This window comes from Callorhinus ursinus, unplaced genomic scaffold, assembly GCF_003265705.2.
Source record: "Callorhinus ursinus isolate GAN/ISIS: 27379988/994484 unplaced genomic scaffold, GSC_fseal_2.0 scaffold19, whole genome shotgun sequence".
In the NCBI taxonomy this organism is placed as follows: Eukaryota; Metazoa; Chordata; class Mammalia; order Carnivora; family Otariidae; genus Callorhinus; species Callorhinus ursinus.
The window spans coordinates 33,625,570-33,652,065 of NW_027397081.1; the positions used below are offsets into that span (position 1 = coordinate 33,625,570).

Sequence of the window (26,496 nt, forward strand, 5' to 3'; positions counted from 1 at the left end):
TTTTACTGCATACTGTGGTTTGGAAAATTCTAAGATTAGGTTGTTAAAGGAGAGTGCATAAAATTGCTGATTCATTACTTTTCTAATAATAAACTATGACAAGTAACTATAAATGATTATCAGGGAATAGAATGAGCAATAGCTATAATGAACACAGAGGGGGTACATTTCCAAAATAGCATGTGCCATATGTACGCACAAAACCAATTATGCAAGTAATGTACACATCACTCATGCCATGTTTTGCAAATCAGCAAACTTTTTAAAGTTCTTTCTAATGAGAAGTTTGCTGATTGTTGCCCAGGGAAAATTAAGGAGGATCTGAGTAGTACTTTCTGGAGAAAATTACAGCTGGTTTTGGGTTTCTTTCCTTTAATCATCAAGAAAAATATTCATAAAGAAATTACATTTAGAAGCCTTACCTCCATAGTTTAGACTCGCATCAGGCATGTAGTATGTTAATTAAAGCACTCTTTCACGGCTCCAGCAACCTAGATCTAGCTTGCCAGCCTTTCATGAAGAAAAGGTAAGGCATATTCATTTTACTTCTCAAGATGATTTTTTGTTGTTTTCACCTATCGCCTTAACTGTGCCAGTTCTGTAAACTCTGAGGGAATTTCCCAAGTTTTTATAAATTAGGACAAATAACAAAAGGCCACATAGTTTGTGGATTGAAGTTTTAGCTGTCTCACTTTCTAGCTAGAAAACTCTAAGATACAACCAAAGCAGAGTTTATTACTTCTTCCTATAATCCCCCACATATATATAACTTTAACAAGACATTTATCTCCCTTTTTGTTGTTATCTGCTTATAAATATGCTTTGTCAATGAGGCCTTGATCAAGGATATAACTTTATTATGATATCCCTAGCACAACACCTTATAACTTATAGGAACTTAATAAATGTTTGATGAGTGAATAAGACTCCTTTATCATAAGGAAATATATATTACTATGAAGTTATCTTCTTAGAGTTACATGAGATATGAAAGCACCCAACACAGGGCTTGGAATATAGTGAGTCCTCAATAAGTGATAGTGAACTATCTTATTTTTTTAAATTTAAATGTTTATTAAATCATTTACAAAAATCATAGTAAGCCTAATATGCAATAACATGAGGATATTTTTATGAAAAATAATTACATTTTCGGAGGGCGGGGCGCGCGGTCCACGCTCTGCCCCTCGAGCCGCGCGCCTGCCTGCCCGCCGGGGTCCGCACTCCGGGTGCGGTTCTAAATAATGCCGGCAAAGACGCACAAAGTTTGGTAACCTCCACAACTCTTGGCAAGACTTCATAAAGGCAAGAACTGTGTTTGCTCTGGTAATGGCTCTACCTCACTGCTAGAGTCTAAGCTTCCCAAAGATGGAGACTTATTTTGTTCACAGTGCCTACTTAAAGAGACCCACAGATTCCAGTTGAGATCACCGTGGCAGCCAGACTCTTCCTTCCTCACGAGGAGCAGTAGCTCTTACCAACAGCAACACTTGACAGAACCTGTGTTTTGGAAAAGGACCGATGGCTTCGAGCCTAGGTTGGAGAGCATGTGCACCATTTCCCATGAACCATTGTGGTGTCTTTCTGAAAGCTGTGAGAAGCAATGGTCTTTCATTTTTTTCCCTGGGGCCGTTCCCCCTGGAGAGGAAGTGGAAGATTTTGGACCCTGAGATGAAAGCTATCCTGGAGGAGAACACTGAAGTCACCAGCAGTGGCAGCCTCACCCCCGAAATCCAGTTGCGGCTTCTGACGCCCAGATGCAAGTTCTGGTGGCAAAAAGCTGACCTGTGGCGGTACAGTGAACCTTACTGGGCAATCTACTGGCCAGGAGGCCAGGCCCTGTCTAGATATCTTTTGGATAATCCTGATGTTATGAAGGGAATCTGTGTTAGATCTTGGGAGTGGATGTGGAACCATGGCTAGAGCTGCCAAGATGAGCAGGGCATCAAGGATCTTGGCCAATGACATAGACCCTATTGCAGGAATGGCTATCACACTGAATTGTGAGTTGAACCAACTGGATCCTTTCCCCATTTTAACCAAAAACATTTTGGATTTGGAACAAGATATGTGGGACCTTGTTGTGCATGGAGATATGTTTTATGATGAAGACCTTGCAGACAGTCTTCATCAATCGATGAAGAATTGCTTTTGGACCCACAGAACTCGAGTCCCGATTGGTGACCCTGTATGACCCCAGTTCAGTGGACATAGCATTCAACATCAACTGCACAAAGTGGTAGAATATTCACTTCCAGAGCCTACCAGGAGGGAAAACAATGGATTGACAACAAGCACAGTATGGGATTATCAGCCTTGAGTTGTCCAAGTGTGAATATAGCTATGTTTGAGTTTAACCCTAAAAGACCCTCCAGTTTAAAGCATGTAGTATCTTGTTTCAAAAATCTGAAGTCTTAAAGTTTTGTCAGCCTTTGTCATGTTACTTGTCCTGCATTATGCCAAATATACAAATCTCTACCTGCAGTTTTCTAGTTTTGCTGCTGTAGGAATAGAATTCTAGAAGGCAACACCAAAACGATAGCAACATGTAATTTAAGTAGTGGAGAGGAATGAGACAGAAAATGAAAAGTGAAGTCTGTTTCTGTAGTTGAGGACAACTTTATGATGGATCTTCAAATTAGACACAATACAAAATATAGAAGAGTACTGTATTTCAAAAAATGACCTGTAAAGATGAGAGCTGAATTTAGTGTGGTACAGAGTACATGGGCATTGGAGTCAGGCAACTCTGTCACTTTCGAGTTGGGACTTTAGGCTCTTTAAGCTCTCTGAGCTTTAATTTCCTCATCTATAAAATTGTAACAAACTTAATAAACCTCACCTCAAGGCTATTTTATTAAATGAAAGTATAAAGTGCCTCATACACTATTTAGTACATAATAGGACCTCAACTGACAGTTGTGGATAAAAATAAATATTTTAGAATTTCCTATATACCGTGACACATTTTGATGCCTCTTATGGTTCACTAAGGCTAGCTAGAAATTGGTTATGCTACCACTATATGGGCCAGGTTGTCAGGATTTATATATCAATTAAAAACCCTATGAGATAAATGAGAATGTGAAGAAGAATATGTATAGTATACCACTATTTATAGATGAATGTATGAAAAGATGTATATATGTACCTACACATGTATATACATATAAAATACATATTTGCTTGCGACATACATAGCACATCACTGAAAAGATAAACAAGTAACTGCTAACTGTGGTTGCCTTCTGGGAGGGTACCAGATAGCTGGTAGACTGGGGTGCGTGGGAGCCTTAGGTTTTACCTTTGGGTCTTATAATTCTGTACTGTAGATTTTCTATTCTCTAATTTAAAACTAAACACCAGCATTGTATGTGTTATAAGTAAAATCTAAAATGCAGCTTTTCTAATGTACTCTTATGTTCTTATACACTGCTTAGGAATTGTTTATAACATGTGCATTATATATAAACTTTCTAATAATAAAAGAAAATTACATTTTCTAAAGCAAAAGAAGTGAGAACAGCTTATTTATTTATTTATTTATTTATTTATTTATTTATTTAATGTAGTCAAATCTCTTTACTATGTGGCTTAATAGAAGACAGATAGATTCTTAGCTCTTCAGTATTCAGTTTGTTGTTTTGGTTGAAATATAGAAGGAAGGGGCACCTGGGTGGCTCAGTCTTTTAAGCTTCTACCTTCGGCTCAGGTCATGATCCCAGGGTTCCAGATGGAGCCCCATGTCAGGCTCCCTGCTCAGTGGGGAGCCCGCTTCTCCCTCTCCCTCTCCCACCGCCTGGGGCTTCCCCTGCTTATTCTCTCTCTCTCTCTCTCCATAGGAGTAGGCTGGACTCAGGAATTTCTGTGGCCTCCCTCAGATTTCACATCCCCACCTTCCAGAAAGTGGTTGCTTTTCTGTTCAGAGAGTTGCGGCTGTTCTTTTCTTCCATCTGCTGTTGAGTTCGTAGGTGTTCAGAATGGTTTGATCCCTATGCAGCTGAACTCCTGGGACCAGACGAAATCCAAGTCTCCTACTCCTCCACCATCTTGCTCCTCCACTAACTATATTTATTAAAGACAACTTACTATGCTTTCTCAATATTACCTCTTTTATTTTTTGATAAATTAGTCATATTATTCTCACAAATTAACTTCCATTTCTGCTTCACTTGGGGGTCATTTTGCTACACTACTAAAATGTGATATACACTTGGTAGCTGCAAAGACCTCTACAAGAAATTCATTGAATTCACTCACATCTGTCATTTTAACAATTATTACCAAAATCTTTTCCTTTGTTTTACCCAATCTTGAATTTTTCATGAAGTTTTTCTTTATTATATCTCCCCTATCTATAAAATACAACTACTAGTACATATAAATTCATGATTTATTTTACCTGTTTACAGACAAACTTAACTCCAACTTAAAAAATATCTAAACAAGGGCACCTGTGTGGCTCAGTTGGTTAAGCATCTGACTCCTAATTTGGGCTCAGGTCATGATCTCAGGGTCTTGAGATCGAGCCCTGTGTTGGGTTCAAAGCTGGGTGGGAAGCCTGCTTAAGATTCTCTCTCTCCCGAGGGGGGCAGAAGGTATATTGGAGCAAATTATAGCAGAAAACTTCCCTAATGTGAGGAAGGAAACAGGCATTAAAATCCAGGAGGCACAGAGAACCCCTCTCAAAATCAATAAAAATAGGTCAACACCCCGACATCTAATAGTAAAACTTACGAGTCTCAGAGACAAAGAGAATATCCTGAAAGCAGCTCGGGAGAAGAGATATGTAACCTACAATGGTAGAAACATTAGATTGGCAACAGACCTATCCACAGAGACGTGGCAGGCCAGAAAGGACTGGCAAGATATCTTCAGAGCACTAAACGAGAAAAATATGCAGCCAAGAATACTATATCCAGCTAGGCTATCACTGAAAATAGAAGGAGAGATAAAAAGCTTCCAGAACAAACAAAAACTAAAGGAATTTGCAAACACGAAACCAGCCCTCCAAGAAATATTGAGAGGGGTCCTCTAAGCAAAGAGAGAACCTAAAAGCAGCAAAGAGCAGAAACGAACACAGACAACAGACAGTTAACAGTCACCTTACAGGTAATACAATGGCACTAAGTTCATACCTTTCAATAGTTACCCTGAATGTAAATGGGCTCAATGCCCCAATCAAAAGACACAGGCTATCAGATTGGATTAAAAAACAAGACCCATCAATATGCTGTCTGCAAGAGACTCATTTTAGACGCAAAGACACCCCCAGATTGAAAGTGAGGGGGTGGAAAACCATTTACCATGCTAATGGACACCAAAAGAAAGCTGGGGTGGCAATCCTTATATCAGACAAACTAGATTTTAAAACAAAGACTGTAATAAGAGATGAGGAAGGACACTATATCCTACTTAAAGGGTCTATCCAACAAGAAGATCTAACAATTGTAAATATCTATGCCCCGAACATGGGAGCAGCCAATTATATAAGGCAATTAATAACAAAAGCAAAGAAACACATTGACAACAATACAATAATAGTGGGGGACTTGAACACCCCCCTGACTGAAATGGACAGATCATCTAAGCAAAAGATCAACAAGGAAATAAAGACTTTAAATGACACACTGGACCAAATGGACTTCACAGACATATTCAGAACATTCCATCCCAAAGCAACGGAATACACATTCTTCTCTAGTGCCCATGGAACATTCTCCAGAATTGATCACATCCTAGGTCACAAATCAGGTCTCAATTGGTACCAAAAGATTGGGATCATTCCCTGCATATTTTCAGACCACAATGCTTTGAAACTAGAACTCAACCACAAGAGGAAAGTCGGAAAGAACTCAAATACATGGAGGCTAAAGAGCATCCTACTAAAGAATGAATGGGTCAACCAAGAAATTAAAGAAGAATTAAAAAAATTCATGGAAACCAATGAAAATGAAAACACAACTGTTCAAAATCTTTGGGATACAGCAAAGGCGGTCCTGAGAGGAAAGTATATAGCAATACAAGCCTTTCTCAAGAAACAAGAAAGGTCTCAAATACACAACCTAACCCTACACCTAAAGGAGCTGGAGAAAGAACAGCAAATAAAGCCTAAACCCAGCAGGAGAAGAGAAATCATAAAGATCAGAGCAGAAATCAATGAACTAGAAACCAAAAGAACAGTAGAACAGATCAACGAAACTAGGAGCTGGTTCTTTGAAAGAATTAACAAGATTGATAAACCCCTGGCCAGACTGATCAAAAAGAAAAGAGAAATGACCCAAATCAACAAAATCATGAATGAAAGAGGAGAGATCACAACCAACACCAAAGAAATACAAACAATTATAAGAACATATTATGAGCAACTCTATGCCAGCAAATTAGAGAACCTGGAAGAAATGGGTGCATTCCTAGAGATGTATCAACTACCAAAATTGAACCAGGAAGAAATAGAAAACCTGAACAGACCTATAACCACTAAGGAAATTGAAACAGTCATCAAAAATCTCCCAAGAAACAAAAGCCCAGGGCCAGACGGCTTCCCAGGGGAATTCTATCAGACATTTCAAGAAGAATTAATACCTATTCTCCTGAAACTGTTCCAAAAAATAGAAATGGAAGGGAAACTTCCAAACTCATTTTATGAGGCCAGCATTACCTTGATCCCAAAACCAGACAAAGACCCCATCAAAAAAGAGAATTACAGACCAATATCCTTGATGAACATGGATGCAAAAATTCTCACCAAAATACTAGCCAATAGGATCCAACAGTACATTAAAAGGATTATTCACCATGACCAAGTGGGATTTATTCCTGGGCTGCAAGGCTGGTTCAACATCCGCAAATCAATCAACGTGATACAATACATTAACAAAAGAAAGAACAAGAATCATATGATCCTCTCAATAGATGCAGAAAAAGCATTTGACAAAGTACAACATCCTTTCTTGATCAAAACTCTTCAGAGTATAGGGATAGAGGGTACATACCTCAATATCATAAAAGCCATCTATGAAAAACCTACAGCGAGTATCATTCTCAATGGGGAAAGGCTGAGAGCCTTTCCCCTAAGGTCAGGAACGCGGCAGGGATGTCCACTCTCACCACTGCTATTCAACATAGTATTAGAAGTCCTAGCCACAGCAATCAGACAACAAAAAGAAATCAAAGGCATCCAAATCGGCAAAGAGGAAGTCAAACTCTCACTCTTTGCAGATGATATGATACTGTACGTGGAAAACCCAAAAGACTCCACCCCAAAACTGCTAGAACTCATACAGGAATTCAGTAAAGTAGCAGGATATAAAATCAATGCACAGAAATCAGTGGCATTCCTATACACCAACAACAAGACAGAAGAGAGACAAATCAAGGAGTCGATCCCATTTACAATTGCACCCAAAACCATTAGATACCTAGGAATAAATCTAACCAAAGAGGCAAAGGATCTGTACTCAGAAAACTATAAAATACTCATGAAAGAAATTGAAGAAGACACAAAGAAATGGAAAAACGTTCCATGCTCATGGATTGGGAGAATCAACATTGTGAAGATGTCAATGCTACCTAGAGCAATCTACACATTCAATGCAATCCCCATCAAAATACCATCCACTTTTTTCAAAGAAATGGAACAAATAATCCTAAAATTTGTATGGAACCAGAAGAGACCCCGAATAGCCAGAGGAATACTGAAAAAGAAAAGCAAAGCTGGCGGCATCACAATTCCGGACTTCCAGCTCTATTACAAAGCTGTCATCATCAACACAGTATGGTACTGGCACAAAAACAGACGCATAGATCAATGGAACAGAATCGAGAGCCCAGAAATGGACCCTCAAGTCTATGGTCAACTTATTTTTGACAAAGCAGGAAAGAATGTCCAATGGCAAAAAGACAGTCTCTTCAACAAATGGTGTTGGGAAAATTGGACAGCCACATGCAGAAGAATGAAACTGGACCATTTCCTTACACCACACACAAGAATAGACTCCAAATGGTTGAAAGACCTAAACGTGAGACAGGAGTCCATCCAAATCCTAAAGGAGAACACAGGTAGCAACCTTTTCGACGTTAGCCGCAGCAACTTCTTCCTAGAAACATCGCCAAAGGCACGGGAAGCCAGGGCAAAAATGAACTATTGGGATTTCATCAAGATAAAAAGCTTTTGCACAGCAAAAGAAACAGTCCACAAAACCAAAAGACAACCGACAGAATGGGAGAAAATATTTGCAAATGACATATCAGATAAAGGGCTAGTATCCAAAATCTATAAAGAACTTATCAAACTCAACACCCAAAGAACAAATAATCCAATCAAGAAATGGGCAGAAGACATGAACAGACATTTCTCCAAAGAAGACATCCAAATGGCCAACAGGCACATGAAAAAGTGCTCAACATCGCTCGGCATCAGGGAAATCCAAATCAAAACCTCAATGAGATACCACCTCACACCCGTCAGAATGGCTAAAATTAACAAGTCAGGGAACGACAGATGTTGGCGGGGATGCGGAGAAAGGGGAACCCTCCTACACTGTTGGTGGGAATGCAAGCTGGTGCAACCCCTCTGGAAAACAGTATGGAGGTTTCTCAAACAGTTGAAATTAGAGCTACCGTTCGATCCAGCAATTGCACTACTGGGTATTTACCACAAAGATACAAATGTAGGGACCCGAAGGGGTACATGTACCCCAATGTTTATAGCAGCAATGTCCACAATAGCCAAAATGTGGAAAGAGCCAAGATGCCCATCGACAGATGAATGGATAAAGAAGAGGTGGTATATATACACAATGGAATATTATGCAGCCATCAAAAGGAATGAGATCTTGCCATTTGCAACGACGTGGATGGAACTGGAGGGTGTTATGCTGAGTGAAATAAGTCAATCAGAGAAAGACATGTATCACATGACCTCACTGATATGAGGAATTCTTAATCTCAGGAAACAAACTGAGGGTTCTAGAGGGTAGGGGGGTGGGGGGATGGGTTAGCCTGGTGATGGGTATTGAGGAGGGCACGTTTTGCATGGTGCACTGGGTGTTATGAACAAACAATGAATCATGGAACACTGCATCAAAAACTAATGATGTAATATATGGTGATTAACATAACAATAAAAAAAATTTAAAAAAAAAAAAAAGATTCTCTCTCTCCCTCTGCCCCCTGCCCCCGCACCTTGCACTCTCTCTCTGTCTCTTGCTCTCTCTCACTCTCTCTAATATAAATAAATAAATAAATAAATAAATAATATCTGATCAGAATAATAATATTTATCTCAGTGCTATTTGAAGACAATGACTAAACATTGTTTCTGAATAAAAGTAATGAAAATTATTGGACATATCAACTATATTATTTCAACAAATAAGAATGACAATCAGACTGTTGACAAAGGAATAATTCAGTATTACTGAAATCAGAAAGTACATTAAAGAGAATCATAGGATTGGTTTACTATTCAGGACATACATGATGCTTTACCAAGAAAAGAACTTGAGCAGGGATCTATTTCAGATTTTTATAGGAATTGGTTGTCTAGATAGATATAAATATAGCGATAAATGTAGATATACCATATTGATAATTTGTATGATATGTATTCTTAATTTTATGTGATTGTTGAGAATTGTATTTTACCTCTGTGATCTTCCTCCCCAAAATCTAGAACCCCATTTTCATCATGAGAAAAACATCAGACAAATCTGGTTTCAGGGATATTCTATAAAACACTTAACCAACAAACTGTCAAGGTCATCAACAACTAGGAAAGATGAAGAAACTCATAATCTAGAGGAGACTGGCCTTTGGCATCAGAGTTCAGGGGTTAAATATTGACTTTGTATCTTCCTAGCTTTTAGATCTTATGCAAATTGTCAAACTTTTTGAGATGCTCAGTGTTTTTCATCTATAAAGTTGGAATGACAACATCTAAGCCAAAGGCTTCATATTGAATGGGATAATGTAGGTAAAAGACCTAGCAAATGCTTGGAATGTTGGTGGCACTAAATATATACTGGTTCTCTCCTTCCTTCTTCAAGCTTCACCAGGAGCTTAATCCATTCTAACATGCTCAAAGTTACATCACATTCCCAGTTAGCTATTATTTCTTCCTTTTTTCTCATTATTAAAATAAAATGTGAAAGATGACTTATCATTTTATTGTTGTTTATTGTTATTTTATTTAAATGTATATTGAATTTATGACAGAAGCAGTTTCCTTGAAAATACTTTCCTCCAATTAAAAAAAAAATCAGTTTTGATTGTTTTGCTATTTGTTCTTTAGGTTTTTTATATACCATTCTCTAATGATAGTAACCTCTTTTATGCCTAGTTAACATTTAAATCCTATACTCTAACTCCAGTGAAACATTACATTTATTAACATTTACAAAATCTTAGGGATGCTGACTGATTGAAGTTTATGAAGACAGGTTGTGGTTTAGAACCAAGCATAAAAGATGCTGTTGGATATTCACTGGGTTTGTAAAAATGGCAAAAGAGTCACAATCTTCTCATTATAGATAATGAGATTTTCCTATATTTTATTTAGAAACAAAAATTACTTCAAGAATTGCAAACCATTTAGATATTTCATAAWTTTTTTATTTCCTCCTTATGTTTTATTTTAGAAAAGTTTGACTTGTCCTATTGTGCTTGTCTTTAAGCATAAGCACAAAATAATCACTAGTTTGAAAATTATCTCATATCAGTTTCTCATAAACCATGAGAAAACTAGCATCTACTTTGATTCTGGAATAGAAGAAAGATAACGCCAGTCTTTACTTTTAGCCTGTGCTTATTTTATATTTTGGAGGATGACAATTTTAATGTGAATCATAGGTAATTCCTTGTGATAATGTTACAAAAATACACTGGATCCTCAAAATGAAATAGCTTTTACACTTCCTTCAACGTATTTTGCAGTGGGATTATAGAAAACAAACATAACATAAAATATTTCTAAACAAATTTTCCCTTGCTTGCTGTTGACTTTAATTTTATTTAGCCAAAAATATACACAAGTTGATATTCAATAATACTAAATTGACTACAATTTCCGTTTCTCCTGAGAAATATGTTTCATTATCCACTTACACCCATCATTTGTGAATAGAGGGTATTTTGAATATTGGCAAAGATATAGACTGCGAGAAACTTCCCTAATGTAATTTCAGCTAATTAAAGACTCGTTAAGAAAGAAATAGAAAATGCCTGAGAACTTGCTTAAGTAATTTTAATTTTTAATCATTTTATTGCCTCACTAATTAAACAGTATGATGTGTACCTATAGGCTATTTACCTAGTTTTCTATATTTTATCTTATAATTTAGTGTGTGCCCACTAACAAAATCATGATAGTTTTTTATGGTATTCAGATTTTTATCCCACATTGCTTTATTTCTAAGTACAATTCCTATAGATTTACTATAAACTTTAAATATTTTCCTTCAAGTCTACAAAAACAGAATTGTGGTAACACCAATATTTAAGGAACAGATAAGATGGAGAAATAAAATCACTAAAAAGAATAACAAATGAATGGTAAATGACAGAAAAGGACAATCATAATGGAAAAAGTGATACTCTTTCCTCACCACCTCCTGAAGTGCAACATCAAACATCTCACATTTCCATGTTCATGAGTTTGTGCCTTTGCTATTTCTAAAACAACTTATTGAATTTTTCTTTCACCTGGGGATTTTTATTACTGGGCAATCCCTGCTCTTCTTTCAATACTTAACTTGAATGTTCCTCCTTGATAAGCCTCTTCTTGAATCAGCAAAGATGAATTTAATATTTTATTTCTGAGTTCTTAAAACTATTTAAACCACTGAAATTGGGCATAATTTTCTGTTAATATATGTGTTTTGTCTGATAGGCCATCTTATTCACCTTTGTATTCTTATTCCTATCTGCCATTCATTTTTTAAAATATTTATTTATTTATTTTAGAGGCAGAGCACTCTAGAACGCACACACACATGCACATGCACATGTGAGTAGGGGGAGGGGCAGAGAGAGAGGGACAAGCAGACTTCCTGCTGAGTCAGGAGCTGAAATCATGACCTGGGGCGAAACCAAGAGTCAGACACTTGACCCCCTAAGCCACCCAGCTGCCCTTCTGTGTGCTATTCAAAACCAATTCTCAATAAATATTTTTTTCACAGTGAATTGTATGTAATGATCATACAGCTACTTTGTAATGCTGTGTCTTTTTGTTCTGTCTGTAATATCAGCTATAAAATGATTAATAGGATTACAAATCTGCCTTTATTCTTTCTTTACTATTTATCCTTTAAAAATTAAGAATGTGATAGATGTGTGGCAAACTTTGAATACTGCTGTTATTCATTTTAGACACTTGCTTTTCACCATAAATACAAAGAGGAAGATAATTTTTGGGTGGATCTGAACTAATACATTTTTATGGAGAAACAGACTGTCATCATATGAAATGTCATTAGTGAACATTTTATTAGGTGCCTTGGGGACCTGATGATAGCATCTAAAATCATTCGTTTAGGTCTCTACAATCTTTGGCAATGCAAATGGTAGTGAAATTTAGTATCATCTGATGAGTTACGTGAAAAGTTAACTTTATCTGTCAACACTGGAGCTATTTTAGCAGGAAAAACAAGAATTGTTATAATGTAATGTTTGGATTTTTCATCTGCTATAAATCATGTAGCGGAGGGTTGACGTTTATCAACCTAAATAGAAAGAGAGGAGAGACCATCTTTCTATCTCCTCCTTACGGTATTCCTTTTCCATTAATAATAATTGTTAATAATAACAACAACAATTCCTTGAGAAATCTACCCTTAAGTGATTATTATAAGTATAATGGTTGTCCTTTATTGAGTACAAATTATGCCATGGGATCTATGCTGAGAACATTATATATTATTTCATTTCTTCCTAATAATAACTTGGAGGACATCATTTAAACTTTATTTGCCATAAGAGAAAAACTGAGTCTCCATGAAGTCCAAGTTCCATACAGCTAATAGGTAATTAACTGAGGAGTTGAACCATGTTCTGCCTTGTTACAAAGCACATAATATAAAACAATTTCAGCATTGGGCACATTTAACTTTAATATTTTCTATGGATTGCTTCATTTTACCCTTAAAAGAATTCTATTTCTTTTTTTTTTTTTAAGATTTTATTTATTTATTCATGAGAGACAGAGAGAGAGAGGGAGAGAGAGGCAGAGGGAGAAGCAGGCTCCCAAGGAGCAGGGAGTCCGACGTGGGACCCGATCCCAGGACCCTGGGATCATGACCTGAGCCGAAGGCAGACGCTTAACCGTCTGAGCCACCCAGGCGCCCCAAAAGAATTCTATTTCTTGAGGTTTGGTTTTTTTTTTTTTTTCTTATTTGGGAGCTAGTGCATGGTGAGAAAGTTATGTTAATATGTTAATAATCAGGATATGTTTTACATAAATTTTCTGACTTGTGGCCTTGTGCCTAATATTAGAGAAGGGTATCCTAGAAGAACATGGATACTCATAAATGTTCCTGTGTGATAAGAAGAATGTAATTTGGGAACAAATGCCTTATATTAAATCCTCACTAACTTCTTTCCGGAGCTTAACTATAAATAATATCATCCCAATTTAACGTTAGAGAAAACTGAGGCTTAACATCACAGCTCCGTTTTTCTGTATTATAAATTAAAGATAATTATTTTACTGTCTTACCCGTTCCACATCATTGCTCTGAGAATCAATTTCATTACTGCAGATGAATGTATATTGTAAACTACATAATTTTGCTAATGTCTTAGAAGAGGCACGTCTGTGCACATATGTGATCAGAGATTCTCAGAGAATATGGTAGCACCAAGGCATAAATCCAGTGCTTTTCATTCTCATTCAAGTTTGTTCATTCTGCAAGTTTTTTTTTTTGAAGACCCAAAAGTATTTCCACATTATGCTAAGTTCTGAAAACTTAAATTAGAAAGATAAAAAAGAAAATGGATGTTAATGGATGCATTTGTGAGGAATGGAAAGGACATTTATTCTAGTATTTCCAAATATCCATGTTATTTTTATGAATAATAGAAGAACCAGATTTGAAAATCAGGTTTTTAAATCACTATTATACTTATTCTTAATAGTGTTTACACACAAGGCTTACTTCATTTTCCACATTATAGAGGAAATAAAAAAAAAACGTGGAGATTTAGAAATACAAGGACAAATTACGCAGACTTAAAAATACAAAAGGTATTATTTACTTTGGTTGAGTAAGCTATTAAAAACTTTCTTCTTAAAGTGACATAATTTAGTGGCACCTGGGTGGCACAGTTGGTTAAACGTCTGACTCTCAGTTTCAGTCAGGTCATGTTCTCAGGGTTGTGAGATCGAGCCCCACACTGGGCTCCACACTGAGTGTGGAGTCTGCTTGAGATTCCCTCTTCCTTTCTCTTTGCCCCTCATGCGCATGTTCTCTCTCTCTCTTTCTCAAATAAATAAATCTTTAAAAATTTTTTAAAGTGGGGCGCCTGGGTGGCTCAGTTGGTTAAGCAACTGCCTTTGGCTCAGGTCATGATCCTGGAGTCCCGGGATCGAGTCCCACATCGGGCTCCCTGCTCAGCAGGGAGACTGCTTCTCCCTCTGACCCTCTTCCCTCTCGTGCTCTCTCTATCTCATTCTCTCTCTCAAATAAATAAATAAAATCTTTAAAAAAAATAAATAAAAATAAAAATTTTTTAAAGTGTCATAATTTAATTAAAATGTATTTGTTTTCCAGAATAAATAAATGGTATTTATTTCAAAAATTAGAAGTAAAAATGAACTAAAATAAAAACACTTTAAAATATAAATTTCTTTCATTTATCATTTTAGAACTAACCATAATCCTAAACTACAATTTTAACATTAGCTTAAGAATGATTGCTTGTTCATTAAATGCTTATGTTAGTATCATTAAGTTTACAATGGATTTATTATAGGTACTTCATTACAATGTAATTATTTCAGGAAAACTGATAAAAAATAATTCAGATATCTGAAAATATAACCAGCACATCTTGAAGATTATTGGCAATTATTTCACTTTATTTAAAGCACACATGAAAAAATAACACAGGAAATAGAATCTTGGTGACACTGAATATAACGCAATGTAAGAGCTATGTTTAAATTACTCATATCAGAGCACCTAAATATATAAAGCAAATATTAATAGACCTGAAAGGAGAAATAGACAGTGATACAATAATAGTAGGGGGCTTTAATATCCTACTTTCAACAATGGATAGATGACCCAGACAGAGTCAATAAGGAAACACTGGCCAGAGAGACTTAGCAGGTATATACAGAACAGTCTATCCAACAGCAGCAAATACACATTTTTCTCATGCATGTATGGAACATTTTCCCGAATGGATCATATGTTAGGCGACAAGTAAATCCTAAGAAATTTAAGACAACTGAAATCATATCAAACATCTTTTTTGATCACAATAGTATGAAACTAGAAAACGGAGAACTAGACAATTCACTAATATGTGGAAAATACACAACACACTTCTGAATAACCAGTGTGTCAAAGAAAAATGAAAAAAAAAACTATCTTGAGACAAATGGAAATGGAAATACAACATTATCAAAATTTAAGGAACACAGCTAAATCAGTACTTAAGAGGAAGTGGTAACATATACACTTACATTAAGGAAACAGCTCAAATAGATAATCTAACTCTGCATGTCAAGGAAGTAGAAAAAGGAGAAGAAACTAAGCCTACAGTTAGTAGAAGGATGGAAATAATAAAGATCAGGGCAGATTATAAAAAATAGAAACTTAAAACACAATAGAAAAGATCAATGAAACTAAGAGCTGGTATCAGTCAACAAATGAATGTATCAAGAATATTTTTTGGGGGGCGCCTTGGTGGCTCAGTTGGTTAAGCGACTGCCTTCCGCCCAGGTCATGATCCTGGAGTCCTGGGATCGAGTCCCGCATCGGGCTCCCTGCTCAGCAGGGCGTCTGCTTCTCCCTCTGACCCTCTTCCCTCTTGTGCTCTCTATCTCTCATTCTCTCTCTCTCAAATAAATAAATAAAATCTTTAAAAAAAAGCATATTTTTTTTAGTTTTGTTTTTAAGTTAGTGAGAAAAAAATGGGAATGACTTTAATACTTAAGTGGAGTTTAACAATTTATTCTATAGTTTTAGAGCAGGGGAGGGGGAGTTCATCACATATCAAATGAATGAACATCTTAAAACAATTTGTGGATAACCTACCAAATCAAGGAACACTTTTGAGACTGGCTTTGAGGAAAATTTTCTCCAATCTGGGGTAGCTATGTATCATTAGACAATTCCGTAAGAGCATCCAGTCCATCCTTGTTCGATGATATACACAGTGGAATATTACTCAGCCTTACCTGGGAAGGTAATCCTATTGTTCACAACAATAGTGAAATAAGCAAGGCAGAGATGAATACTGCATAGTGTCACCTATATGTAAAATCTAATCAAACCAAAAAAGTCAAACTCATAGAAACATAATAGACAAGTGGACGGCAGGGCCTGGGGTGTGAGAGAGATAGGGAGAAGTCTGTCAAGGATAAACACTTTCAGTTACAGATAAATTAGGTCTGAGGACCTAATATATAATATGGTGGTTATAGCTGATGATGGGCTGTATTAAACAATTAAAATTTTCTAGGAGAGTAAAATTTAGATTTTCTCACCAAATAACTAAATAAAGGTAAATATGTGAGGTAATGGATGTGTTAATTTGACGGATAGAATTCTTTCACAGAGTATATGAAGTCATCATGTTGTATACTTCAAATACCTTACAATTTTATTTGTCAATTACACCTCAGTAAAACTGAAAAAAATAAATTGCTTATATCTCATTAGTGTATAGATAAATAGACAAAAAAATCCTGTTTGACACAATGTGGTAAGGATCTGAAATAAGACTCTTAATCTTGTGACTCAAACTATATTATTTTAACATATTTTATGTGTGTCATTAGCTCATTACCAGGTAAAAAATATGTTAGTTTTAAAATAATTTTTTCTTGAAAATAACAAGTATGTTTTTCTTTTAAAAACAAACTTACTTTTTTCATTTGGTGGCAAGGATTTTATCTTGTTTAACTATAAAATATTTTAATAGTACTAATCAGACACTTACTATATATCAGGCACTGTGTTATGCACTAGTACTAATAGATAATTAAGATATGCTTCAGCATCTGATATCTAGGACTGGACAGTCTAAGAGTTAAGAATTATGATAATAACTGGCTTAAAAATTAAATTTAACTTGAATCCAAAAGTAATCAAACTTTCAGATTCGATTAAAGGAAAGGTCCATTCTGGTTAATGTGATTTTTATTAATTAAGAAATCATTAAGGAATGACTAAATGAAATCCTGCACCATAACTTTCCAAATTAATTTAAATCTCTAGTCATATTCTGTTCCTACCACTTGGGGCAAATTCCAGGTTCTGATTTTCTTCTGCCTGTATTTTGACATTTCATATCCCATCAGGTATTCTGCTGCTTTCTTTCTAAATGTTATTACGCCTAATCTAAAATATATCACAATTTCATTTGTATGTTTGAGTGTGTGTGTGTGTGTGTGTGTGTGTGTGTGTGTGTGTGATGTAGAATTACAGGAAGGAGGTAATGTCTATCCTAGGCTAATTCAAATCTATAAAGAAAAATAAAATCAACTATTTCCTTTAATCAGTATTATGTTTTATCTGTAAGATTAAAGTTATAGGACTCAATAATCCAAATTGAGGCTACTGTTGAATTATTGTATGAACTTCATTATACATAATACAGGTCCAAGTAGGATTTTTCATGAAGGTAGTCGTTATTTCTATGGTCCATTCCTTTGAGGAAAGGTTTAATCTGGAGTGGAAAGTTCTTAAACTGGCTTAAGGATAATTTTTCCTCATTATGCTAAAAGTCTTAGGTGATATGTGCTACAGTGAAGTTGTGGTGTGTGTGTGTGTGTGTGTGTGTGTGTGTGTGTGTGTGTGTGAGAGAGAGAGAGAGAGAGAGAGAGAGAGAGAGAAATGGAGGTAGGTTGAAAGGTAAACCTGTTCCTATCATATAAAGGGGTGGAGAACTAGGGGTATGTGTGTGTTTACAAGTGATCCTAACTGCAGATTTAGACCTAAGGGTTATGAACAAAGCTGCATCTTACAATAATGGTTGTAACTGTTTTATGTTCTTTCATTCATTTGGAGCTTTGAGTGCATACTTACAACGTAGCAGTAGCTTCCATATTGGTCTCATTATGAGCAGCAATCTGATTTCAAAGGGCTTGTCCCAGTGAGCAGGACAAATCAGTTCATATTTATTGTTTGCCTATCATCCTAGGAACCCAAAGATACACTTGTGAACAAAATTGATACCATACATGTTCTCAAGTACCTTACAAGTATTCAAAGTACTGTTAAAGAGAAATACAGGAACTGTGAAAGCATCTTTCAGAACACTAAACCCCACCTGAAGAGTGAGGGAAAGTTTCTCTAATACTTTTCAGGCAATGATGTGAAAGAGAATCAGGAAGTGAGAGGGTTCTCAATCCTGATTGCACATTGGAATCGCCTGGGAAGTTTTTTAAAGACATGCTGATACATGGGCCTCACCCCCAGGTATTATTATTTAATTTGTCTTAGGTGTTACTTGGCCGAGATTTTTAAAAGCTCCATGAATGTGCAGCTAAGGATAAGGATCAGTCACTGTTCCAGGCAGTGGCAACAACATGAGAAAGGCCAAGGGCTGATGAGAGCTGACATGTTTAAGGACCTAAAATATTTCATCTTGGGTCTAGGAGAAAGATGGAGCCAGAGGGCCTTTGGCAGCAAGACTATGCAGCTGGGTAGTATGAGGCCCAGATAAAAGAGTCAAGATCTGCAGCTGGATGTGGAAGGAATATTTCTGCTGATGGGATAAACATTTCGTGATTACCAGGTGTTAGGGTGATAGCTGAAACAATTCTAGCCATCTAGCACTAACTTTCTATAGGTGATTATATACCATTACCCATTTACATGGTTTAAAATCCATTCAAAATTAATGTGTAGCTAATGGAAATGGTATCTAATAATGAAATGAGATTTATGGATTTTTCATATATTTGATACCAGATGACTTAGAACTCAATTTCTTGTCATTCCAGTATGGTAACAAAACATTTCTTGCAAAAATAAAATTCCATACGTTTGGGTATGCAATGACACATGTACTGATAATAGATAATGCAGGAAAACATAGTTCTTAACTGGGGAATAACGAAAATTTGGGGGATAGAATTTTAAAAGGACAATCACACATTGATTAGCTTTGATATATTCTTATGATTTATGCTTTTCTAAAGGTAAACATCTGTTAAAAAAATAACTCTTGTTAATTTATTCTCCCAGTTATTCATGGCTTAGGCGAGCAGCGGATATCTGGTTAGGAAAAAAAGATACAGACTGGGGGAGAATAAACACTAGATGGACAAGAGATTCACAGGTGATTAAGGTTTTAATAAAATGAACAAAGTTTTCTTCCCCAGAAATAGCACCAGAAAGCAAGGTTTTCTTCCCCAGAAATAGCACCAGAAAGCAAGGTTTTCTCCCCCAGAAATAGCACTAGAAATCTGGAAAAAAAGCATGAATACAGAGAAATAAATAGCCAAATGAGGTCAATTTTATTAAATGTTATTGTTTAATTAGCAATAAGAAGATATTTAAACTTGAGGAGAAACATTTGTTGCATATCCAATGTCTGGTTCTTACTAAGTATGGAGAATTTTGTTCAATTAGTTGTTTTTATCCCCACACTTCTAAGTGCTTCAGAGGAAACTGACATTATCCAAGTTTCAGAGGTGGGCCCTCTCCTACTAAAGGGTGATGCTATCCACCTCTCCATGGAGTTTGGTTTAGAAAAAGGGATTTGAGTCAGTCAATCCATGGCATCAGTCCCTGTTGTCAGAGATTTGTTCAGGGGCAGCCACGTGACCTTCACCAAAGAAAATTGTCCTGAAGATTGCAAGTTACAAAATTCCATAAATTCTTTTAAAATAGCTGCGCTGGAGATGTTCTTGTTCTTTGTGTGGCTGTGGAATTTAGAATTGCTGTGGCCATTTTGAAAACATGTGGAAGCCTGCGTTAGGATGAAGCCGACCTTGCAGAATGTATAACAGAGATAAGACAACCTTGAGACAAATCTCTTTTTAACTGTGGGCCTTCCTGTTATACGAATTGATAGGTCCTCTTTATTGTCTAAGCCATTTTAGATTGGTTTGTCTGCAGCTTGCCACACACACTCAAAAAAGAGCCTGAAAGGATATCTAAGCAACATAAAGACAAAAATAGACTTCATAATTTTGACCCCTTTTCTTCCAAATTTTATCTCTCTAGTATGTCATGCCTTAATAGATTAATTTTCTGTGCAATCTTGCCATAGCTCAATTTTTCACTGAACAATTTAATGTATTTTTCTCCTTTGCTAGCACACTAGTATAAAATAATTGGTTCATGAATAAAACATAATACTAATCAATTTTTCTCAGTTCAAGTCCAGTCAGGTGTGTTCTGACCCAAGCTCGGTTTTGGAGAGACTTGTATTTTTCAAATTTGTTACTGTCCTTTTCGTGGAGTTTACCTTAAAAATAATTCTCAGGTGCTAAAGAAGAAGAAATTTCTTTTATGTCAAATAATAAACACTGCAAATGAGAATTGCAATATTTTTATTATCTTAACCAGTAAACTGATATATTTATAATGCCTTTTTAGAAGCAAACGTATAGACAAGATTAGGACAAGGTTGAATTGGTGGTTTCTTTGCTTAAGATAACTAAAATAGTACAATGAATGAAAACTTGTTGGACTCAGAAATCTACCGTGGGTAATGGGAAAAAAAAAAGTTTCGCATGACACTTACAGTTTATAAAATTTGTATACAGTTCTTCTCAACTTCATGAAACAATTTCATCATTGTTTAAATTTTACTGGAACACATCCTAACTTTTCTGTTGTCTAGACTCCTTGTTTGGGGGGTGAAATTCACTTAGGAGCATTCCCATTTTGCAATCAAATATCGATGAATTTCAGAAAAGTATAGAATTGGCAAATTCCAGCTATTATTATGTTAAAGAAAGTATATTTGTATTTTTACAACTTGAACCAGTTTGCCCAAATTGTTTAAAAGTGAAGGATGCCACACAGGGATGCATTATTTACAGGACTTGTGAAGGCATTAGGAAAACAGGCTTAAAGTGCTGCATTTGCATTAAAGCGCAGTTTTAGTGCCATACAAACAGTGCCTCTCTTGAAATGGAAATTGTTAATAAATCTAGCACTTTATAGCTTTGCCTTGTAAAAAGCTTTTTGAGGGGAGGAGGGATCATTTTCCCTTGATGGAACAGCGCTATCATTGTTCAGCTACAGCAAATGGAAGGATGTCTAGGGAATCAGCAATGCGCTAGTAACGTTTCAGATTGATGTGTTTTATCACCCGTAGAACTTGGATGAAACCTTCCTGGTCTTTTTAAGACTCTTTCTTAGAGGCTGAACTTCAAATTTCCTCTTTTATGTGAAAGGAATTTAAAGAGACTTTAGATTCTGGGTGCATCAACCATGGCAGTGCTGTCCCCAGCAGTCTTGACATCTGCACAGGCCTTCTGTGTCCTTGGTAGCTTCCCTGCCACTGTTGGAAACGTGTCATTATCATCAGATGATCTTCCATGTGGAAAAGCCCAGGGTAAAGCAGCTTCTGCCTTGTTAAGATAAGCATTTCCGAATAGTATACATTACAAATCACAGTGGCTGTATAAAATTACAAAGATTTGAAGTCAGTTATAGGTGCTCCTGCCCAGTAAACTAGGAATATAATTTCTCAGGATATGTAGGCTTACTGTAAACAAATGTACTTCTCAACCTAAATGTATGAGAATTCAATAAATACTGACCGAGGGCAGGTAGTAATTCCCTTGAATAACGTGTTTGCTACCTATTATATCATTAATCTCATATAAAATCACTCAGAATTTAAATCTGGCAAAACAAACAACTTGACATAAATTACAATCTGTGTCCCAATATATATTTTGTATTTTTTGTTCCATTCAGCATGTAACTACAGATATATGGGACCAGACTGTCAGAAAAACAATAAAGCTAGTTACTCATCATTTCTTCAGGTCTTTTGGCTTCTATTGCTTTGAGGGCTTCAAATTTTAAATGTTAAAAATTATGACTTATTCATTTTTGTAAAAATATCTTTAATAAAACAAAAGTTATTTACAGACACTAGTGAGATATGCTTTGCCTGATTCTTCTGACTTGTGTGAGAATGGCATGTGTATGACTTAATCCCTTCAGAAGCTGAAGATGCTCCCCAAATACGAAAACTTTAAAGGACAGTGAAGAAACTAGATCTCCTGTCTCTGTCTCATGAGAGCCACAAGTTGATGAGCTAATATTAAGTCAGTTGGTTACTCATGATAGCATACAAGAGAGAACATGTGCATGTGGAGGAGAAGAGCAAATAGATGATCGAAAAGCACATACAGGTACTTGTTATCTTTTGTCACAAAATATAGGAAAGAAAATCAGAACTATTATGACTATAGATCACATCTTAAATTGGGGCCTGTCAAATTTAGCAGTAGAGTGGTGGTTTCTAATCTTTATTTAATAACAAAAGTTTCCTTAATTAGACTTTCCCTTTCTCTCTGAATTCTCATCTCTCTGCATTTTCCCATGAGCTTGAATCTAGCAGATTTCTGTCTAGTGGATTTCATTCTTAGGTAATAATTATTTTCTGCAGAAGCTAAATGTCAAGGGGGCTGTTTACCATCCAATCTCTTGAGTGGCTGTGTCTGTGCTTCCTGTGGAGGGCACGACAACTCTTCCAGATTTCACCACGTGTTATGCAAGAAAGCTATCACCTTTCCTCGCCCTAGTCATTAGTTCAAGAGAACACCTGAAACAAGTTTAGCTGATCACTGAACTCTCATAGCAAAGATATATATATTGCTGCTCTGAGGCATTTGAAAATTTTGAAGACAATTTTTAAACCCCTAATTCTAACCTCAAGCTTGAAGTTTCCTTTTTTTATTTTGCAGAGAGACTAAGATTCACAGTGTAAAGCAGTCAGGACTCCTCTCCAAAACCTTTAGGCAAAATATTGGAAGAAGGTGGGTGGGACATCATCAAACTATAAGAGGTCGGATTATCCAAATGAGTTGTTTAGTCCCGTATTCTACCCTTTGTCTTGAAAATAATTGCTATAAATCGTCATTATTTTTAATATATTGGGCCTGAAAAAAATGAGAGCCACTGCCTTAAAGCTAAGGAAATGATCTCTAAAAAATACATTAGAGTAATAGGATTTAAGACTAGAGAAAAAAGATGGCAGAGGAGTAGGAAGACCATAGGCTCCTCCTGTCCCAGGAAAACAACTAGATAGCTATCAAATCATTCTAAATACCACAGAAATCAACCTGAAGACTCAGAACAAACTCCACAACTAAAGGGAAAGAAAAAGCCACATCAAAGAAAGTTGGACGTGCAGAGATATGGGTTAGGGGAGAAACAGATTGCAGGTGCTATGGAGGGGAAGGAGCCATGGTTGCAGAGAAAGGAGAGAGAGAGAGAGAGGAGCAAACAGAGGAACACACCAAGAGAATATTTCCCCAAAGCCATTGGCTGAGAAGACAGGGACTGATTTTAAGTTCTTGCAACCAGTTGTGTTTAAAGATTTGAGTTTTAAAGGTCAGCAGGTTTGGCTGGCATAGCTCTGAAGCCATTGCCTTACTCCCACTGAGAAGGCGGGGAAACAACCTAGAGGCAGATAGCCTGGAAACAGCAATCTGAATAACACTTGGGGCACACAAAGGGTAGGTTATTTACTCTTCTTGGAGCTCATTCCTGAAAGGCAGCATTCATGGAGGTGCCTCTCTGGAGACTAAAGAGCTGGCTGGTGCCATTTCCCTCCCTTGCCTTTCAGCGTAACTGCAGAGCAACCTGCTGGAAGCAATGCAGTGCCCACACAGGCTGCCCAAAATGCTCACACGAAGTCCAACAACCCTGTGCTCTGCAGGGACTGTTGCCTCAGTCCCAGTGCAGAGGGCCCATTTCCCCAGAAATCCAGCAGAAACACCAGCCCACACCACATCTTCTGACCAGAGAGTTCGGCAAGGTTGCAATTCTAGTGGAAGTAACATTAGGTCTCATTTAACAAGCAGACCAGAGCACAGCTAGTGGAAACTCGCCACATTCTGGCCAAGGACCAAACACTGCCTACTGCAAGAAAATAGTTTATGCAGAGGACTGGGTTGAAGGATAGAGCAACCAAAAACACAACAGCAGAGTGTATGCAGCACACACCAGAAACACTCCATGAAACACCAGACCCTGCAATATATGACCTCTTCTTCATAAAGCCAGGAGGAGGAGACACGATGGGCTTTTCTAACATAGAGAAGATGGCAGAGACTTAGACAAAATATCAAAATGGAGAAATTCATCCCAAATGAAAGAACAAATTAAGGTTATGGACAGAGATCTAAGGAAAACAGATATAAGTAACATGCCTGATGGAGAATTTAAAGCAACAGTCATAAGGATACTTGCAGGGCTTGAGAAAAGAATGGAAAAAATCAGGGAGACTCTTACCACAGAGATAAAAGAATTCAAAAAGCATCAGTCAGAAATGAAAAATGCGATAACTGAAATTGGAAATGGACTTGATGCAATGACCACAAGGATGAAAGATGCAGAGGAATGAATATGTGATATAGAAGACAAAATAATGTAAAATAATGAAGCTCAACAAAAGAGAGAAAAAAGAACTATGGAATAAGAGAATAGATTTAGGGAACTCAGGGACTCCATCAAACATAACATTTTTATTGTAGGAGTCCCAGAAGAAGAAAAGAGAGAAAAGGGGGCAGAAAACTTAGTTGAGGAAATAACAGCTGAAAACTTCCCTAATCTGGGGAAGGAAAAAGACATCCAGATCTAGAAGAACAAAATCAACAAAAGCAGGCTAACACGAAGATATATTGTAATTGCAAAAAAGAATAGTGATAAAGAAAAAACTCTTAAGAGAATAAGACAAAAGTGTCCTTTACTTACAAGGGAAGATCCATAAAGCTAGCTCGAGATTTCTCAACAGAAAATTGGCAAGGCAGATGAGAGTGGCATGACATATTCAAATTGCTAAATGAGAAAAATCTGCAGTCAAGAATATTCTAACCAACAAGGAAATCATTCAGAATGGAAGGAGAGATAAAGAATTTCCCACACAAACAAAAACTAAAGGAGTTTGTGATCACCGGACCAGGCTTATAAGAAATAATAAAGGGAATTTGTTGAGCAGAAAGGAAAGACCAAAAGTAAGAAAAAAGACAAGAAAGGAACAGAGAAAATCTCCAGAAACAATGACAAAATAGGTAATAAAATAGCACTAAATACATATCTATCAATAATTACTTTGAATGTAACTATACTAAATGCTCCAAAGGACACAGGGTGTCTGAATGGATTAAAAAAAAAGACCTATCTTTTTTTTTTAAGATTTTTAAAAATTTATTTATTTGACAGAGACAGACACAGTGAGAGAGGGAACACAAGTAGGGGGAGCGGGAGAAGGAGAAGAAGGCTTCCCGCCAAGCAGGGAGCCGGATGTGGGGCTCAATCCCAGGACCCTGGGATTACAACCTGAGCCAAAGGCAGATGCTTAAAGTCTGAGCCACCCAGGTGCCCCAAAACAAGACCTATCTATATACTGCCAGCCAGAGACTCATTTTAGACCTAAAGATACCTGCAGATTGAAAGAGAGGGGATGGAGAAACATTTATCACACCAATGGATGTCAAAAGGAAGCTGGAATAGCCATACTTATATCTGACAAACTACACTTCAAACCAAAGACTGTAAAAAGAGATGAAGAGAGGCACTATATCATCATAAAGGGGAGGATCTAACAATTGTGAATATTTATGCACCCAACCTGGGAGCACCCAAATATATAAAACAGATAATAACAAACATAAAGTAATTGATTGATAATAATACAATAATAGTAGGGGACTTTAACACCCCATTTACATCAATGGACAGATCATACAAACAGAAAATCAACATGGAAACTGGCTTTGAATGACAGTGGGCTAGATAGACTCAATAGATATATTGAGAACATTTTATCCTAAAGCAGCAGAATACACCTTCTTTTCAAGTGCATGTGGGCTATTCTCCAGAATAGATCACATTAGGTTCACAAATCAGGCCTCAACAACTACAAAAAACCTGAGATCATACCATGCATCTTTTCTTTTCTTGTCTTTTTTCTTTTATCTTTTCTTTTTCTTTTTCTTTCTTTCTTTCTTTCTTTCTTTCTTTCTTTCTTTCTTTCTTTCTTTCTTTCTTTCTTTCTTTCTTTCTTTCTTTCTTTCTCTTTCTTTCTTTCTTTCTTTCTTTCTTTCTTTCTTTCTTTCTTTCT

The 26,496-nt window shown here is 36.5% G+C and overlaps 1 protein-coding gene and 1 pseudogene across 1 annotated transcript in view; one reads left to right on the forward strand and one right to left on the reverse strand.

Annotated features, from left to right (window-relative positions):
- The window catches only part of CNTN5 (contactin 5), a 1,102,248-nt gene that overhangs the window by 981,125 nt on the left and 94,627 nt on the right, over window positions 1-26,496 (reverse strand). The window lies entirely within an intron of this gene.
- Window positions 1,522-2,320, forward strand: LOC112840152 (electron transfer flavoprotein beta subunit lysine methyltransferase pseudogene; annotated as a pseudogene).